Genomic DNA, 8312 nt, shown 5'->3' with positions numbered 1-8312 from the left:
CTCTCAGAAGGAATTATAAGCACTTGGGAGGTGTAACTTGAGGGTTCACTACGAGCAAGGGACGATTAATTCACGAAATTAATTCACACAGGGAAGCTCTGGAACACTGGTAACGGTATATCAAGGAGTATTTACTGGGGAGAGAAATTATGCAATGAAATGAGAGTTTTAGCAGAAGGAATAAAGAACTGGTAAAACTCAAATGCCAACAGATGTACCGTGGGTTGCCTTGCAACGTGCACTTTGCAGTAATGGCTGGATGATCTGCAATGTCTTCCTTTAGACCTCAAGTAGCCTCTCCCGGCTAAGACCACTTGTGGCCAATGGTTTCCAGTTCACAAAAACAGTGCCGTGGTGAAAGGGTGGCCCAGACGGGTATAGGGCATGGCTGCTGAATGACAGCAAGACTTCTCTACTGAGACTATAGACGGACTGAGAGTGAGTGCAGGGTCTGGCTGGCTCATATTACTTCAGATTTCGCCTGAGGGTAGACGCCGTTTCCTTCCAGCACATGGGCATCAGGAACATTCGAAAAACCTATACAAAGCCCACACAGCAGGAGTTCAATGGGATTAATGGAAGGGGAGGAAGTTACTAGTGATCTGAGTATTTCCCATAGGGTGATTCAGACTGCTACCTGAGTGTCCCTTCGAGCTGACATGTTCACTCTTCTATCAGTGGTGGCTGGTTGCATACCCCTTAAAGCACAGGACTCTGACTCCTAGAATGAGTAAGTAAAGAGACGATGGCGGAGGATATTTGTAAGAATATATATATATATATATATATATATATATATATATATATATATATATATATATATATATATATATATATATATATATATATATATATATATATATATATATATATATATATAGATTTTGACCTCTCTTGAAAATAAGATTCGATATAAGAAGCGAGAGATTAAAATGGAGACCAGTGAGCAATGGGAGCTCCTTTTTAACTCTTGCGACTTATTCGGTAAAAGATAAGCTAATGGGAGGGACATCTGACTATGATTCCTAGCCAAGGAAGGAAAAGGGAGGAGACAGGAAACTGAAGGAAACAGTGATGGGGTTAACGACGAAAGGAAGAGAGAAAAGAAACTTGAAGAATGTATTACTGGTGTGCCTTCTCAAGTTTATAATAATAAGATTGTCAATTTTTATGTAACTCATTCAAGAGATTCCTTTCGTGGGAGACTGTATCATAAGGCGTTTAAAAACTAGTGCAAAACGTGTGGATACATACATACATACATACATACATACATACATACATACATACACACACACACACACACACACACACACACACACACACATATATATATATATATATATATATATATATATATATATATATATATATATATATATATATATAAATTTATCAACATTATCACACTATTGTTCTGTGCATTGGTACAATTACTAACAGGAGCTCATTCAAACTAAATGGTAGCTAGTGGAGATATTTATTCAAAAAAGTTACAAGCTTTTTAGGACAAACAGTTCTCATTCTCAAATTTCTGTACAGTGACCAGACGTTTAGTCCACCTGTATTTATATCTGTATGCTGGGTACTTTAATCCTATAATTGCCTTCCTTCTCCTGTGTCCTCGCCCCCCCCCCCCGCCCCAACAACTCGTGACCTTGGTCTTTCTCTGCCCACATCTTCATCCAGGTGTTTCGTGTCCCGTGCGTCCTTTTGCGTTTTTCGTTTGCTTTCTTGCTACTGTGGAATGCACAATTTTTCTTGATATGCTGTCTTGAAAGCCATTTCCGGTGTTCCATGCCATTGTGTTGTTAGCGCATGTTGTGAAGGTCACGAAGGAGACGGGGTGGGGGTCACACAGGAGGAGGAAGGCAATTATAGGATTGAAGTACCTAGCACGCAGATATACTCGTAAATACAGCTGGACTACATGCCTGGACGTTGTATGGATACTTGAGAATGAGGACTGTTTGTCCTAGAAAGCATGTAACTTTTTTTGAATAAATACCTCCACTAGATACCATCCAGTTTGAATGAGGTCCTGTTATATATATATATATATATATATATATATATATATATATATATATATATATATATATATATATATATATATATATATATATAATATTAAGTTCGCTTTACCTCTGTAGGTCGAGTCCATCTTATCAGTTTTAATTCCTCTTCGGTATTACTCCCGAGGTAGAGCGAATTGGATATAAAGTGAATTTGTAGCTTAATGTTTTTGTTTATAAAACGTCACGGTGATGTGATAAATACTCATATGTAATATGCATACACACACACACACACACATATATATTCATATATAGTGTATGTGTATGTCTATGTATATTTAATTTTTTATTTTCTTCATTCGTTTACTTTTTATACGTCCTCATATTCCATAAACAATAACTTAAATTTTCTTCGATGATGGATCAGAGTCTATACAAACCCATCCCCTGAAATCACCATCACCTTTTACAAATCATCATGCGCAGGGAGAGAAACATAATTGCATTAGCAATAGCAATTAAATTAAGAGTTCGTTCCCGTAAGGAACAATGTCTGCATGTGTGGTAATAATTTCAGTAGTCAAAGGTAACGCTGCTTGCAGTCATAAGCAGGGGTATTGTTGGGGAGGTAGGCTGGGGTTAGCCTTTCGGAGGACAGGGGGATCTGCAGCCCTTGTTGGGGTGGGGGGGGCTTTTAGGTTTGGGAGCTCTCGCGACAGTTATTGGCTTAAAAGCATCAACGTCACTTAACCGTCATTTTGTTTATCTCTTTTGAATGGCTGAGTATCTGGGGGTCTGCTTCGACTGTCTCTCGTCATTGTTTCACTTCACCAATTTTAGGAACACTTTTTGTTACGCTTTTTCACGTTCATTGATTCTGATATTAAATAAGCTTCTCTGAAGTTGACGTAAAAGCGAACTGGAAAACTTGAACAGATTATGAAATAATGTTTCGGTACCAACTTCTCAACCGAGTTGCGCCAGAACTTTTCAAGTCTATCATTCTATCAGTGTCTCAATCTGTGTATGTGTCTAAGTACACGTATGCATCACGATGAGGTAAACTACGGTACGTATTTCCCTAATCGTCCAAAACATGTCGTAAATCATTTTTAGCAATCATTGATCATTGGTTGACAACTTGGGTAAGCAGGTAAAGCAATGTTTACTGATTAACATAATTATATAAACACTTCAGCAAAGCGTGTTAGCTTGTAATAAAATAATAATGTACAACGAGAGAGAGAGAGAGAGAGAGAGAGAGAGAGAGAGAGAGAGAGAGAGAGAGAGAGAGGTGGGTGGTATTAAAGACATTAAAAAGATTACTTGTAGAACTGTTATGTCATGTAATCGACAAATGAACTGAATTTTTAGTGTGAACTTAATTACCTAGTACAATAATTGATGATTTTGTCCGTTCGTACGACACAAACGAAAGACTAGCTATTGCATTTAGTTTTTGCTCACTTTTCATTCTGTTGTATCGTTTAAAAATTGAGTTGTTCTCCCCCTCCTCTCTTTGCAGGTTTAAAAACACTTTAGTTAAAAAAGAGAAATGTAAACATTTTGAAAAGAACTGACAATTATCTCTCTCTCTCTCTCTCTCTCTCTCTCTCTCTCTCTCTCTCTCTCTCTCTCTCTCTCTCTCGAGCTGATTTGCATACCTTGGAGGACTGTGCATGTGTACTGTAAGTGTCTCTGTATGAACTCGATATATTGTGCATGATAAAGTTAATATCCCTTACTGGAATGCAAGTATGATAATAGTGTGTGTATATATATATATATATATACATATATATATGTATATATATATATATATATATATATATATATATATATATATATATATATATATATATATATATATATATATATATATATATATATATATATATATATATATACATATACATATATATATATATATATATATATATATATATATATATATATATATATATATATATATATATATATATATATATATATATATATATATATATATATATATATATATATATATATATATATGCGCGTATGTGTGTGTGTGTGTGTAAGCGAAAAGCACAAGGATATAACAGTAAGAAAATCCGTACCAAGCGCTTTTACGAGATCTTTATTCCCGCATCGTCGGAGCACAAATGGGACTCAGTTTGAAAGAATATTAACGGCAAACAAAAAGAGGAACAAAAACACAGTTGGTTAATTGCCGAATGGTACTAAAGCGCTGGGACCTATGAGGGTTATTCAGCGGTGAAAGGAAAATTGAGAGTAAAAGGTTACAATGGTGTAACAGGAGAAAAACCTCGAAGTAGCACTCTGAAATAGTTGTTAGAAGAGGGTAGAAAGTAAGATGGAAGAGAGAGAAAATGAATGGAGGTACAGTCAAAGGAATGAAATGGGTTGCAGCTAGAAGCCGAAGGGACGCTGCAGAGAACCTTAACCTTGACTCTATTTTTGCCTTCCTCTTAGAAAATTAAGAGTGAGGTCAAGATTATAGCCTCTGATTTCAAACTAACTTGAATAACACATAATGTTAAGGTTGTCATTGATGTAACTTGACATATATAAAAGAGAAGCATAAATACGTGATTACTTCCTATCTTGTTAGTGGTAAAAGGACCCCGGGACCTAGATTGACTGGCGTGATTATTATAAAGGCTTAAAAATTAACTTTTTTGCAACTAGGAGAGTAATGGAAGGATTTGGACTGGCCTCTATTTGTCTGGCTTTAAAAGGCTTTAAACAATCTGGTTTCATGTTTTCTTCTCATATAGATACAGAATGTTTTACAAAAATAAAAAATACGTAGGGATATGTTCCTCCCTAGCTGTCAAGTTCTGTTAAAAAAATACCCGACGAAATTGGGATCAGGCGACATTTTTTGTGTTCTAACTTCGTTTCCATGCTTAATCATTTCAGCATTATGAACAATCTATAACTTACTAAGCAAACATTAACAGAGTAGAACACAAAGAAAATATCAGTAATTAAAAAATAATAACATCAAAGCAACTGTCAAGTAATTATATGCATTCCTGAAAAATAATGAAAGTCAAAAGAAGTCAGTCCATGCTTTAAAGCAGGGGTTTTCAACCTGGGGTACGTGTACCCCAGGGGGTACGCCAAGGGTCAGTTAGGGGGTACGCTTTCCCCATGGTTCGTTAGGGTTAGGGGCCTGGGCGCACATTGACTGCATAGCCACAGGTAAATAATTATAAAAAAAAAATTTCTTTATTTTTTATGGAATTCTTTGTGTTTACAATATTATTGGTTATGTCAGGAGAGTTGTGTGCTTACTTCCCTTCAGTACAGTACTTGCAAATATACACAATGGAATATTTTTTTCTGCGTTTGTTTTGTTTTTCTACTTTATACAAAGTGAAGGGGGTACATTATTGACATTAAAAATACCCAAAAGGGTACGTAGGGAGAAAAAGGTTGAAAACCCCTGCTTTAAAGTAACGAAACAGCTTCTAAAACGTAGGGTTGCTGGCTTCAATATTATTGCTGGTGAGATGGTTACAAAGAATGAAAGTGACGAGAATGAAATAATCCTGGTGCTGGGATTGTTGCAGTACAGACCCTTTGCCAAATAGGCGTAATATCTTCCTGCAAACTGAGTAGGCAAACCATCTTGCTAAAGAAAGGCACCGAAGTCAGTAGCTCAAGTCCTCTGTGGAAATGCGAATGACGGAATGTCTTTTGCCGACGGTTTTATCCATAATTATCATTATTAGAGAATCTGAAAACATTTAAATACTCACGCTTGTTTCCTTTGCTTAGAAAAATATATTTCTGTCACTTTATATTTATGGTTGGAAATTAAACTAAAAATTTGACTTATACTGATTGGTAATCATTGTGATATCGGCAGAGAACAATTCAAAAAGGAGTAAATTTACACACACACACACACACACACACACACACACAAAAGCCAAGAACTGTGTCCAAATTAGATACAGCGCATAAGAAACTCTGAAAGGAATTGCAGATCTAATACGTGAGATCATGCCTACTTGGAGTCAACATCCAAATCTCCTCCTTCAGTATTCCAAGATTTCACGCTTGGCTCCTCGGAGGAAACGGGAGCGATGTCGAGACGGAAGAATCTCGAGGAGACAGGATGCGTCACTCACGCGTCGGATTTGTTTCGCTTTCGAGTTATCATTCTTACGCTTGAGAGAAAGAGAACGGGAGAAAGACTTGCCCATGGCAACCGCAATAAGCAAGGATTATGAAACATTGTGTGTCACATCTGGAAACCCACACAAAAAATGTTACTGTTTATTATTTTGGGGGGTGGGGTGGGAGGGGGTGTGCGGGATTTCATAACCATTTGGTCATATAAATTAACTTTGAATATATGATGCAGGTAGGCGATGTGTTGTAATACTGTCATTATTCCTCCAAATATACTATACTTCTTCATCAGTAGTAAGAAGAGTTCTACATATTCTGCAGCATTTCTCTCTCTCTCTCTCTCTCTCTCTCTCTCTCTCTCTCTCTCTCTCTCTCTCTCTCTCTCTCTCTCTCTCTCTCTCTCTATATATATATATATATATATATATATATATATATATATATATATATATATATATATATATATATATATATATATATATATATATATATTTACTTATCTACACACACACACACACACACACATATATATATATATATATATATATATATATATATATATATATATATATATATATATATATATATATATATATATATATATATATATATAAATAGATAATAGATAGATAGATAGATAGATAGATAGACAGACAGATAGACAGACTAAACTGTTTCCTTTAACAACACAGAGGTCACTGGAACGTTAATCACAGAGGTCACTGGAACGTCAACCCTTTAAATGCTGAATCATAGATGTACCTCCTTTGCAATGACTTCAACAACTTTAGCTAATTCATATGATTACACAAAAGACTTTGCAGTAGTACATCGAATCTGTATATATAGACCATCTACCGCTATCTTACACGCTCAACAATCGTTTCTTGCAGTCCAACGTAGGCTTCCATAAACAGATCCACTCTCTCGCTAATCTTTGGTACGTTCCTTGTTACCTTTTTCGTTTTACTTATTCAATGACTCACTTCCCTTATCTATAATCGCAGGTACAGTATTTACAGCGATCAACCACTTCCATTCTTCCACCATGCACATCAGCATTCATTGCTCCATCTTCCTGTTTCCACTGACTGTCATGACCTAACTCTTTCTTACGTTTACTCTAACTTCCAGCACATGCAAACACATTCAAAGCCTTTGAGTGCTCTCTGCAATTCCTCTTCACTATCCCAGATCAGCAAAATATCACCTGCAAACATCAACTATATCAGTATTTTCATGATATAATACAGAAATGCTTCAGACCCGCTTTTACACCAAACCGGCACTCTAAACATTTTAAAGGAGGATTTACTTCAGTCGCCAATATGTTTAATCATTTAATAACTTATTAAACGTACCCTACATTCTTGGCAATCCAACACTAACTCTCTATCATTTTTGTAATATTTTTTTCTTGGTTCATGTATACTGCATACAGTTTTTCCATTTACTTACAAACTCATCACATAACTGTAATTTTTAACAAACACTTGATTCCCACAATCTCTTCCTTGCCCAAATCCATTCCGTTCTTTTCCTGTTATTACGTCTGTCATTCATTGTTCTTTCTCAATCAAATTCCTGCTATAGACTTTCCCCGGTATACAATTATATTGCATGAGTCTCTTGAATTGCCTTTACCTTTACCTTCTCATTCAGGCACACCTTGCAAGTAACCCTGGTCAGCAACCCAATCACACCATCAACACTGAACTGCAACGCCTGGAATCCCATCAACTCCTGAATGTTTAGGTAACATAAAGTATGACGCTTGAATTTCAATAAAATTTAATTAAAGCCTGTAGACTATTGCCTGTGTGGTTGTAACCTATAGAATAGGGAAAACTCTTTATTAGTGCATTCGAATGAAGAACTTTGAGGAATCTGTTAGAAGCGTAACTCTTTCCAAACGAGGTAAATATAAATTCAGTGATGAAGGAAATGCAGTCAGAGGCAAATAAAACTGTCCAACTATTTATAGAGACGCCGAGGACACGCACCAAGGTGGTCTCTCTCTCTCTCTCTCTCTCTCTCTCTCTCTCTCTCTCTCTCTCTCTCTCTCTCTCTCTCTCTTCCATGGTTATTTACTCCGGTCACTGTTGAGTTCAAGGAGAGAGTTTTACATCATCTTAGTCAGCCTCA

This window comes from Macrobrachium rosenbergii, chromosome 45, assembly GCF_040412425.1.
Source record: "Macrobrachium rosenbergii isolate ZJJX-2024 chromosome 45, ASM4041242v1, whole genome shotgun sequence".
NCBI classification, from domain to species: domain Eukaryota; kingdom Metazoa; phylum Arthropoda; class Malacostraca; order Decapoda; family Palaemonidae; genus Macrobrachium; species Macrobrachium rosenbergii.
Note: the sequence above shows the minus strand (reverse complement) of the source record.